The sequence below is a fragment of the Amblyomma americanum genome, chromosome 9, assembly GCF_052857255.1.
Source record: "Amblyomma americanum isolate KBUSLIRL-KWMA chromosome 9, ASM5285725v1, whole genome shotgun sequence".
Classification (NCBI taxonomy): Eukaryota; Metazoa; Arthropoda; class Arachnida; order Ixodida; family Ixodidae; genus Amblyomma; species Amblyomma americanum.
Window position 1 is genome coordinate 21,401,287 of NC_135505.1, and position 12,244 is coordinate 21,413,530.

The 12,244-nt window shown below is 53.4% G+C and overlaps 1 protein-coding gene across 1 annotated transcript in view; it reads right to left on the reverse strand.

The window, feature by feature from the left end:
• TTLL12 (Tubulin tyrosine ligase-like 12) overlaps window positions 1–12,244 on the reverse strand; it is a 147,757-nt gene that overhangs the window by 75,813 nt on the left and 59,700 nt on the right. The gene's annotated exons all lie outside the window — the stretch shown is intronic.

Consider the following 12,244-nt stretch of genomic DNA (forward strand, 5'->3'; position numbering starts at 1 on the left):
ATATTATGAATTATTAGCTATATTGAACTCTTTGTAAATATTTTTCACAAATGCATGCAATTTCTACTTTATGTATCGAACGCGATTGGCCATGAAACGGATCTATCGAACTTCCCAGCGCCAAACTCTGCCCATTCGAATGGCAGGTGGCAGGCTTCACCGCACTGCATAAGTGACTAACGGTGATGTAGCAAGCGCTCGCGCCAAGGTTTGCACGTTGATCTCGTACTCGCCAACAGCGGCAAGTAGGGTTGCAGTCCGGCAGACAGCACGCGTTCATGCCTATGGCATCCGTCGACAGCACCATGGAAGCAGCAGCGCAGGTGGTTGTAAGCTTGCAGTAACAATCCTGCGCTCATGTCAGCTGTCACGGAGGTGGTGAAAACTGCAATAGCTTTCACTCTGACATACCGCTTTCTAATGGTGCCTTCGACTGGTCGCTCCCGTGATACAGTTACGATTTGGCAGAGTGGGAGCCGCTCTTGCTCTGAGCGCATAGCGAGACTAGTCAAGCCGAATGGTCAGCGAATTGTTAGAGCGGAAGCGTAGGAAGCAGGAGGAGGACGTAACTTCCGGAACCCCGGCGCGGCTCCGCTGCTGGCGTCACCACTTAGTCTATCGATCGCTACCCCAGCTCTCCGTCCCAAGGGACGCTCATTTTTCGAACATCGCCTTGTGGATAGCACTGTCGTCCTTGTCTGAGCTGCTGCTAGAATCGCTGTTGTCATGTGACGAAATCACAGGCCGTGTTCCTAGCGTATGCTTGTCCGGCGTCTCTTGAACATTTTGCCTCACACAGCGTGGCACCCGCAAAACAAAACACAGCAAGGACGCTACAACTGCGTGGCTGCGTCAAAAGCCTACACTTGCTTCTGCCTACGCTTACGTAAGGGACGCCGAGGTCTCGCACAGCTTTTGCGAAATGGCGGAAGTGGCTCAGTCACATGAACTCATCTTGGAGCCGCTCCTACTTTTTTGTCGGAGCGCGTCAAAGCGCTCTGAGCTGGAGATGAGCACTCAGAAAGAACTAGCCAAACGTAGTCAGAGCATCCAGTTTCAACAAGCCGAATGTGCGGTCGCCTCTCGGAGCGCTCTAGAGAGATCTAAAGCGACCAGTCGAAGACACCATAAGTGACACAGCTGTAATGCGGGGAAGTCACAGTAGATGGCGCTTAACCTGTGCTTGTGGCACTGTGCAACGAAGCCACCTTAATTGGAGCTTGGTTTTCGCGGCCTTCGGGATAGCCATGAGCACCTTCGAAACGCACCAAGCCTGGTTACATAAACATCTCTCCATTTCTCTAGTAAGGATCGCCAGAATTGCTGTCCCTGCAATGACTAAACTGTGCTGCTGTTGTGTGTGTTCCTGATGAAACTTTCTATTATGAATTTCAGCTAAAGCGAACTATTTTATGATTTTTTACTTTTTCGCTATAACAAGGTTTCACTGTATTTGAAAACACTTTTCTGGAGGAACTGGATATCCCTTTTTGGCACTTAGGTAGCAGGCTTAGGTTGTGTCCACATATGTGGACACAACCTAGGCCTGCACGTATTTTCATATTCAAGGCAATTGCCACCTTGGAATTCCACGCTCTTACCATTTTGACCCTCCGCGTCAAGTATGTGGCGCCATCTCTTGCAGCTACAGCGAAATGTTTGTAAAAAAACAAAGAAATAAAAGATGGCCATCGCGGCATCTTTTGGCGGGACGAGTGAATAGCTTTTTTGCACGCTATCATTCCAAGTGGTTGTGAATGATGCAATTTACCTTCGGAATGTGTCAGTGGGTTAATGTAGAAACGGCACCTGTTCATTTTCATTGACACAGACGAAGAAAAAGTACTGCGGTAGACATTCAGAGTAGCGCGCCCACAAACGCCTTAATGCTGAAAATATCAAAGTGGTGTTTTCTGCTCACTATGCGCTGTTTTTTCGGGCAAGTGTGGTACGAAATGGGATTACTGCTTACAGGTGTTAAGAACTATGCTTCTACAAGGAGAACATTGAACAACTCCTGCACTGAAGCACTGTTCACGAAAATAGCCGATGGAGAAGGACCTCCAAAGAAGCACGGCCAACCGAGCAATGAAGACCTGCAGGTAGTTGCAAAAAACCGCCACTATGCTGAGCCGCAGCTGACAAACCACAGCGCGCTATGATCAGTGCTTAAAGTCAGGGGGTCTCAGAGGGTCTTACACCCGCTACCAATACTGAAAAGAGATTTCAGATTCCCCATGCTAGAACGTAGACTGCTTGAATCCGAAGCAAGAAAACATTTTTTTTGTGCTTCTTTTCAGTGGTGGTCTGAACATTTCTTCTCTATCATTTTGAATTAACATTTTGCATAAAACTCGAGGCAGAGAAAAATACAAAGTAGCAGCACTATGCAAGGGGGATGAAGAAGGGGAACTCGTACCCTCGCACCCTATGGGGTCACTCTGCGTCCAGCCGGCCGGGAAGGCGAGCTTCCGTGCAAGCTACACGCAGGCGTTATTCAAGTACGCAACACGTTTCCCCAACCCGTGGCGCAGAGTCGCAGCCACGGCAGGTCCGGACGAAATAGGCAACGGCAGGGCACGCTAGGAAATAGTTTATTATCCTAACGCGAGGTAAAGCACACTGCGGAAGAATGTTCTATCCGTAAAATAGATGTTCAGTAGCTCACCAAGTCGTTGAAGTCGACCGGCGTTGGTGTTCGGGGGCCGGCGGGCAGCGAAAGGGGTCCGTGGGGCACTTAGGTAAGGTCCGGCAGCGAGAGTCGCTTCCCGCCGCGCGTTCCCCCCTTTTATCCCTTCGGGCATTGCCTTCCTGGCAGCAAATCGTTGCCATCAAGCCTAGGCGTGCTACCCTATCCGCAGAAGGCAGCGCGCTGCCGTGACGTCACGTCAGTGCTGGGGCGGAAATGAGCAGAGTCGCGGGGGTGCCTTCTCTCCACATTCCTGGTGGCCAGCGCGCCCGTGTAAGTCACGGTTGCCGCTGGCGCGGGGGACGAGGAGGGGATACCAGTGTATCCCACATCCTCCCCTCCTTAAGAAGCCTCCCGAACACAGAAACAGGGGCAACATTACTTGATCTTCTCCGTCATCCCGGGATCGAAGTTCGAAGTTCTTCAGCTCCCGCAGGTGCATCAGTTGACGGCCGCGCCACGCCCCCGCCGATCAGCTGCTTCGCTCCGAAGGCTTGGCCTTCCGCACAATGACGCTTGGCATCTTGCTCCCTGTCACGGTCTTCCGAGTGCGCGCGGCTGCGCCGTTCCGGTGAATTCGGTCGACCGCCTCCTTGGCGCCGGCTGCGATGGCTTGGAGGCCAGGTCCATGGCTGCGCCCCTGAGGTACTGGGTCAGCTGGCTTCAGGGGCCAGGGCTGCGGCGCTTTATGGTTGAGGCCGCGGTTGGGCTGCACTGGCATACCTGGTCAGCAGGCGAGGACCCAGGGTTGCGGTGGTAATGGGGCCCCGCAGGCGGTGGCGCACAGTCGGCGGGTGGGCAGCTCCGATGCGATGTGACAGGTAGCAGGGGTGGCCAGGGTGGCGACTGCAGGTCGCGGGCGGGGTGTAACGTCGAGCCTTGGGCGCGGCACGTTGCCAAAGCTGGATGGGGGCTGGTAGTTGGTAGTGGAATGGTGTCGTTCTGATGTGCCCTGCTTCTTTTCCATCTGCGCTGAAAAAGGTCAACACAGATGCAGCCAGCTCCCGCAGCGCGTGCTGCGTGGCTGTTCGACCGTCACGATAGTCATTCGGGATTAACGCAAGTCAGTCTTGCATGACACTGATCGGCATGAGCGGCCCATACGTTCATGCATCTAACGAGACTGCCTGCCGGCTCGTGCCCTCGCTCTAGGCTGCGCAGGCCGATTCTGTTTCTGCCTAGGGTGCAAGTTATAGCGGGACGCGGGGTTCGCCGGCTGATCACAGCGCTCGCTATCCGACTGCGGCGTGGGTCGGGCTGTGTCCTCTACCCACTCATCTCGCTGCACGTAGCGTTTCAGGTCGCATACGTGCACCGATCTGCCTGTCGGTTTCGACCACAAGTCCTCGAGCCTGTAAACGAGCGAGGAAAGTTTCTCTCGCACACGGAATGGCCCGATCCATTTCGGCACCAACCAGGCCGCAAACTGTTTTCTAGCGTCGCTGAGAACGTGGTGGCGTCGAAGCACCAGATAGCCCTCTTCGTAGTGAACATCCCGGTGCGAGCGGTTGTACTGTGCTTTCTGCTGCGCCCTAGGGGTGCTCAGGTTGCGGCGAGCCTTGCGTAAGGCCTCCGTCATCTTAGCGCGCAGCTGCGTCGCGTACTCAGCTCGTGCTGACGAAGCGAATGGCGTCTTCCTGCTGACCGATAGAATTCGGTCCATCGGATTTAGCAGCTCTCTACCCAGATTGAGAGAAGACTGCGCATACCCAGTCGAGCGGTTAACGGTCGAACGCAAAGCAAACGCGATCTCCGGCAGATAGGAGTCCCAATCTTTGTGCCTCTCAGAGTACGCGACAAGCAAGTGCTTAACGTTGTGATTGACTCGTTCCATGGGGTTCGACTGAGCATGATAGGTGGTTGTTTTCTTGTGCTTAATGCCGAGTGCAGCGCACGAATCAACGAACAACTTCGCAGTGAAGTAGGACGCGTTGTCCGTTATCAGCTGCTCTGGGAAACCGAACCTGGTGAATACGTCCATCAGCTTCTCCATGATCACTCGTGCCGTCAGCTTTCTAAGGGGGAAAAGTTCAACCCACTTGCTGAAGTGATCCGTGACCACCAGCAAGAACTTGTTCCTACTCGGTGTCATAGGATACGGTCCCATGATGTCACACGCCACGATTTGCCAGGGAGTCTGGCTGTTAATCGGGTGCATGAGGTCGGGTGGTCGTCCGCCCCGGGGCTTCACACTTTGGCACACATGGCACGAGCGGGCGTAGCGTATTACGTCCCTTTTCATGCCAAGCCAGGTAGCAAAGCGACACAACTTAGTGTGTAAGTCTTGGGGCCGCTTGCATGCCCAGCGATGCATGAGTCGTGAAAATAGCGTAACAGTGCTGCTCTCAATACTCGCGGTATCACCACCTTGAACGCCTCGTTTGTGTCCTTCTCGGAGGGGATATACCTCAGCAGGACGCCGTCGGAATCCAGCAGATACGAATCCATCGCGCTCACAGCACTACCAGCTGTTTCCGAGCGCTCTGCACCGACAGCAAAACCAGCTGTCTCCGTGTGCGTGGCGGCCCTGCCGACCGGCTCCCGGAGCCCGTCGAACACCTTTCAACAAAATGGATCCTTCTGCTGAGCTTCGAGCAGCTGCTTTCTGCTGAACACGATCCCCAGGGAACTCGCGTAGTCCACGTGGTTCACGCTCTCGCCCTGGATCAACGGTTGGTCCGCGTTCCTTACATGGGCTACGGCTCGGGTCAGTCCCTCGCTCTCTCCGGCTGTCGGGCGGTCGGTCGCGTGACCTTCCTCGCACTGGACGGGCGCTCGCGAGAGTGCGTCAACCACAGCGTTGTTTTTCCCTTTGCGGTAGCGCACGGTGAAGTCGTAACGCTGCAGCAACAGGGACCAACGCGCTAGGCGGCCGCTCGGCTCACTGAGTCGTCTCAGCCAGGTGAGCGCCATGTCATCCGTCTCGATCACAAATGCCACCCCATCGACGTAGTAGTCGAACTTACGCAGAGCAAAAACTATCGCGAGACATTCCTTTTCTGTCACCGAGTAGTTTCTCTCTGCCGGCGTCAACGAACGGCTCGCGAAAGCTACCGGACGGAGAACGCCTTCATGCTCCTGAAGCAACATTGCTCCTAAGCCCAGGTTGCTTGCGTCGGTTTGAATCACAAACTCCCTCTTTAGGTCGTGTAGCTGCAATTCAGCCATGTCAGCGAGCACTTTGGTGAGGTTGCGCAGTCCATCCTCTTGCTCGTGACCCCAACTCCAGCGCTCGCCTTTCTTCAAAAGCTTTGTCAAAGGCGCCTGCAGTGCTGCGCCATCTGGGATGAACTGGCGATAAAAGTTCGCCATTTCCCAGGAAGCGCCTGAGACCGGCTATATCTGTGGGCAACGGAAACTTAAGCAAAGCCTCAAGCTTATCGTCGCACGGCAGAATGCGGCCTCTGTCGCGATTGTGAACCCCAACAGTGTTATTCGGGTCGCGGCGATCTGCGCCTTCTTCGGGTTCAAAGTGATTCCCGCGGACCTCAGCCTCTCTAGGACGTCCCTCAAGTGGCGCAGGTGTTCCTCGAACGTTTTCGAGTACACCACGATGTCGTCTAGGTACGCGAGCGCATGTTGCCACTTCGCATCTCCCAGAACACGGTCCATTAGGCGATGATAAGTAGCGGGCGCTCCTATCAAGCCAAAAGACATTATCTTGAACTGGAAAAGGCCTCTGTGACAAGTGGAAGCAGTTTTCTCCTTGTCCCGCTCATTCATTTCAATCTGAAAGTATCCGCGGCTAGCATCGAGCGTTGTGAAGTACTTCGCCCCACCTAGGTTGGACACTAGGGAAGAAATGGTTGGTAGAGGGTAGGCGTCTTTCCTCGTAACCTCATTCAGCTTGCGGTAGTCCACGCAAAGTCGATATGTATCGTCTTTCTTTGGAACCAAGACTACCGGGAAGCCCCAAGGGCTGTTATACCTCTCAACAATGCCAGTGTCGATAAGTTCGTCTAAGGCGCTGTCCAGTGCTTTTCTCTTGGCAGCTTTCTACCGCGGCAACCTTTTCCCTGCCCTCTCCCTCAGCGGCGATGGTCCGCTCGCCTCCTGGATCTCGGGCTGGCGGGGTGGATTTGTCACGGTCTCCCCCCGCTCGCGCCGCGTTCGGAGTCTGAATGGTCTGCGATGCCGCGGGCGCTTTCGCGAAAGGCTTAAAGGCGCCTGACGTGCGCTCCCTGTAGCCTCCGCTGCTGATGTCTATCACAATACCTGTCTTGGCTAGGAAGTCTCGTCCAAGAATTACAGGAACGGATAAACAGGGAAGATGAACGAGGCGTTGTCGCCGCACGCGTCTTTCCCAGCGAACCACTATCCTAGCTGCACCGCTTGATTGCGCTGTGCCGCTCGCGAGGCGAAAAGTGGTATCGCACTCTCAGCCAGATTTTGTTCTCGCGGAGATGGTTTAACACCTCGTCACCGAACAAAGAAGCGCTTGCTCCTGTATCTAGTAACGCGGTGAATTTCTTTCGAACTATCGTTGGCTCAATGAACGGCGCTGACAGGTCAATAGAACTTCCTACGCGACATGCCAAAGGCGCTAGCAAACCAAGGTTTTCTGTGTACGCCGTGCGGGATCGAAGGTCGATCACCGGTGGCTTTGGCCGTTTCCCGACCGTGTTTGGTCACGGGCGGGAGGGCGGCCACACTCGCGGGCGAAGTGCCCCGGCTGGTCGCACCGGTAGCAACGGTTGCCCGGGCCCCGGCGGGCTAGGCGCTGGTCGCCCCGTTCCGGTCGGTCATCTCGAACTCGTGGCGCAGATGGTGGGGGCCGCGTGTCGGCCTCGCGATCTCGCCTTGGTTCGTTCCGCTCTGCAGCAGCGTGTGCTGTTCGCAACGCGTAGCTGAATGGGTCCAAAGCGCGGTCGGACAACTCCCGACCCCTTGGGACATGCTTGTCAGCAAACTGTGCTGACGCTTCAGCTATAGATGGACTGCGCGCTGAGCTGCCATTCCACGCGCAGCGCGGGTCAACTGACAGCGATGCGGGTGGGGGCGGCCGATACGCTCGTGCAGAGAGGATGTCTCCCTGAATGCGCTTCGCCTCAGCTGCCAGCTCATCCAAATCTCTGAACCTGACTCCTCTCAGGTAAGCCGTGAAAGTCGGGTGCACTTGTCTCGTGACACGCTCAACTTTCTCCGTGTTCGTGGCGCGATGGTCATCGAGGCGATAAAGTTCGTCCATCGCTCGGGCGTACTCTAACAGAGACTCGTCGGGGTGCTGGGTTCGGAGCTCCAGCTCTCTCCTCAAACGCCACTCATAATTTGTGGGAAGGAATTCGTCGCGGAAGCTGCGCAAAACTCCTCCATTGTCCTCGATCGGTTGCCGGCTAGTCGGTACCAGCGGGCCACTTGCTCCGTCAAAGAAACAGGCACAATACGCGCGAGCATTTCGGCGTCTGCGATCCCTGTCACTTGCTGATAATGCAGCAGACGGTCGAGGTACTCATTTGCTCCCGTAAGGTCGTGGTACCCCGTGTAGGTAGGCAAGTCTATCCTAACACGTGGTGACTGGGCCGGGGGCTTGCAAATTGTTTTGCAAAATACCCGCTAGACTCTGCATAACCTGCATTGCATCCTGCAAGAGCACCTCAGATGATTGCGGACTAACGCCCCCGGAGTTGGGCGCAGCCACTGATGGTGTCGAATGATGAGGCCTAGGTGCCTCATTGTTCGCGCCGCGGAGCGGCGAGGCGCCCGATGTGGAGCCCCCCATGCCAGGCCCAAGTCCTACCAACGCGTCAGGGGATGTTACTCGGCTATTCCGAGTGGAACGCCCAAGATTCACAAATTCAAACCCTTCCAACGGCGCGTCAAGTAGGGAACCCTGGTTATGTGCCGCTGGCTCTGACAGCATAAACAAAGACTGCAAGTCACTCCTGTCGGCTGCCATCCTTTGTTAGGGCGACGGTAGTCGTTCGCTCCAACAAAGGTCACTGCTCAGTTGCCTAGTTCGCCCCACGTTCGGGCGACAAGATATGGGGTCACTCTGCGTCCAGCCGGCCGGGAAGGCGAGCTTCCGTGCAAGCTACACGCAGGCGTTATTCAAGTACGCAACACGTTTTCCCAACCCGTGGCGCAGAGTCGCAGCCACGGCAGGTCCGGACGAAATAGGCAACAGCAGGGCACGCTAGGAAATAGTTTATTATCCTAACGCGAGGAAAAGCACACTGCGGAAGAATGTTCTATTTGTAAAATAGATGTTAAGTAGCTCACCAAGTCGTTGACGTCGACAGGCGTTGGTGTTCGGGGGCCAGCGGGCAGCGAAAGGGGTCCGTGGGGCACTTAGGTAAGGTCCGGCAGCGAGAGTCGCTTCCCGCCGCGCGTTCCCCCCTTTTATCCCTTCGGGCATTGCCTCCCTGGCAGCAAATCGTTGCCGTCAAGCTTAGGCATGCTACCCTATCCGCAGAAGGCAGCGCGCTGCCGCGACGTCACGTCAGTGCTGGGGCGGAAATGAGCAGAGTCGCGGGGGTGCCTTCTCTCCACATTACTGGTGGCCAGCGCGCCCGTGTAAGTCACGGTCGCCGCTGGCGCGGGGGACGAGGAGGGGATACCAGTGTATCCCACAACCCTGAGTCAGTTCTGAGCTGGCTGCTCAGCTCCAAGGCTACAAAAAAACAATCAGTGCCCTGCTGGAGCATGGGCATAGTGTTTTTCAGGTCTTTGACATAAATTGAGCTACGATAGACCTTTAAAAATGATTTCACCACGTGTAAAACTGGCCACAAGATGCTATCTCTCTCCTCCTCCACCTGTGCCAAAATCACTCGAGATCCCTTCCAGGAAGCCAGACTTTTAAGCACTGCCTGTAATAGAAGCAACCATTGGCCCCAACTTCAGAACACGTTAGTAATTGCACAATGGTGCCAACGTGAAGGCTTCAAATCTAAAAGCCGCATCCGGTGCCAGAAATGCAGAGTTTTCCTCTGCCTGTCATCACAGAATGCCTTTTTTTATCTGTTTCAAAGGTCGTGAACTAGAGAATAATTTTCTGAAGCGTATATTCTCATAAGTTAACATTGATTCATGTCGAATGATCAGTTCGAAAAGGCAAGCAAATGTTGCAGTGTTTACATTAATGCAGCAGCATTGAGACACTAAGTCCACATACGTGGACGCAAATAAAATATGCTCAAATATGAATATTTTGCGAAATTTTTTGCACATCACTTCTATTCTGTCTACTGATCGTGAATTAAGCAAAAAAAAGGTTTTTCCTTTCAGAAGGTTTAATTTGCACCTGAAGGGAATATACTCACATAACTAACCCACTCCCATAATGAACCCACCCCACCCCCCATTTTCATCGTTGAGAATTTGGTTTTTTTTCTTAAAATGTTAGCAGTGCAGACCTTGGCAGCGCAGTAAAATTCTGCATTCCAGTAACATTTTGGCGTGTGTTTATTTCTTGACAGCGCTCCTGTGAGGAGGGGGTGGCATGCCTTGAAAGAGGCGCTGGCAAAGGTGGCTTTCTCAGGGCACTGCTGCCCGCCCAGCTGCACCACTCCACGCTCAGAAAGCCAGCGAGCACTCAAGCATCCATGAGGTGGATAGCAGTTTAAACCAGAACACTATACAGTCATACCTGCCAACCTGGCAATATCAAAAATCAGATTTTTTTATTCCCCGCAAAGAAAGCGGGGAGGGGGGGGGGGGTTTACCTTTCCTTTTTTTTATGTCAAATTCAGAAGCACAAGATCGCAAAAACTTGTGCAAATACCATACTCACATAATTTGCGCACTTATTTTCTTTAAATTAAGGCTGCATTTTCTGAACACGACCTAAAGAAATGCTACAGTGGTCAAAACGTGCAACATATACTGTCTATGTAGACCTGGCCCCCATCTAGCATCCCTCACTGGCCAAAAAAAAAGTTCACTCCAAATATAACACGCATACCTCCCTCCACCCCCCCGTTACGCAGTTCCCCATGGGATGGCATGACGGCGCATGTGCAGCTCAGAGCAATAAGCCAGCAACAATAGAATTGCGAAGATAGCTGTGGGAGGCAAAGGAGATAACGGGCGCGGTTTGCCTCGAGCAGAAAATTGCTGTGTTGCATCAGATTCGGGCATGCGCGCAACTGACCGTCTGGGAAAGCGACTGCCAACACGAGCAAGCCGGCTAAACGGCACACAATTCGTGCCCTTGTCAGTCGCACTTTTCGCAACCACACTAGGCGACACGGCCGCGCTAATCTTCACAAGCCTGCCTTGCGTGAAGCCACGTACGTGTTGGTGGTCTGGCGCAGCAGAGTGCGCAAAATATGCGAGTAATATTGTTTTTAAAATCCAGGTAAAAAGTTTGGGCTACGAAAATTATGCGAGTAAATATCTTTTCTTGGGCTTTGATATATGCCATGACATCAACCACATGAGAATTTGCTGCACACACAGATGGCCTAGCTAACCCTAAACATACACACAAGCAGCAGCAATAGTACAGTGAGCAACAGCAAGTGTGAAATCATGCATGAAATTTAACTAACCACAGCTACTTTGGCTTTGCTTGATTTGACTTTCATTGGCTGCTTAGCTGATGATGCTAGTGCGACCGTTGATGGTGATGCTGGCGATTACAGTGCGGTTGCTAATACTGTGACGCCGGTTTCCCAAAAACCATTCTTACGCGGGCAGAGACAGCTTTTCGGGAGATATAAGGACGTGGTCGTACAATCTGAAAGTTCAGTCAAAGGGAGTCTCTCGGGCGATTCGGGATGGTTGGCAAATATGTACAGTTGAACCCCTCAATAACGAAAGCCCTCAAGAATGAAATTCTTGCGGCAACGAAAAATTCTGGCGCCCCCGGCAAACTTCCATGGAGTTCAATGCATTTGCCCCCCTTCAACAGCGAAGAGCTTTTAAAAAGACGTCCCGCTTAATGAAAGTTTGAGGTAGTGATCTGCAACATTTTTTTCCGCACATAAGCCAGTTGGGAACAGAAAACTGGCAAAACTGCAGCAGCACACTCATCCGACAAGTCGGGGGCCGTTCATTTCTGCCAACAAGCACCGGCGTGGCCATTGCTGTTTACTTTCTGTCGGTTCAGTAATGATGATGATAGCAGCGAGATTTTTTTGTTCACTGAAAGCGGCTTTTTGCTAGCCCATCTGTTGGCAACTACGCACGCACGTGACGTTTCACGTGACGACTCTGCCGGCCAACCGAGGAAGCATCTAGGCAGAACAACGAACCCTTTTTTTTTTCTTTTCGCTACCAAGCCTCGTGCACGCTGGCCACGCTATCTCACCGTCCGCCTTGTGCACGCCGAATTCGCCCGTGACTTGCTTGTGTCCGGTGTTTTTCTTGGACTGTCGGAAATATGCCGCCTCCTGTTAAAAAAACACAAGTTTCTGATGCTGCAGGAAAAGTCTGCAATCATCGCAAAAGCTCCAAAAGGCAGAAAGTCGGACATTGCGGAGAAATTCAGTATCCCATGCAGCTCACTTTCTACGATTCTGAAATCCAACAGCATCATGGGGGCACTTCACAATGGTGCACGCGTGCAGAACAAGACGGTGGCAACGCTGGTCTACGAAGACGTCGACAAAG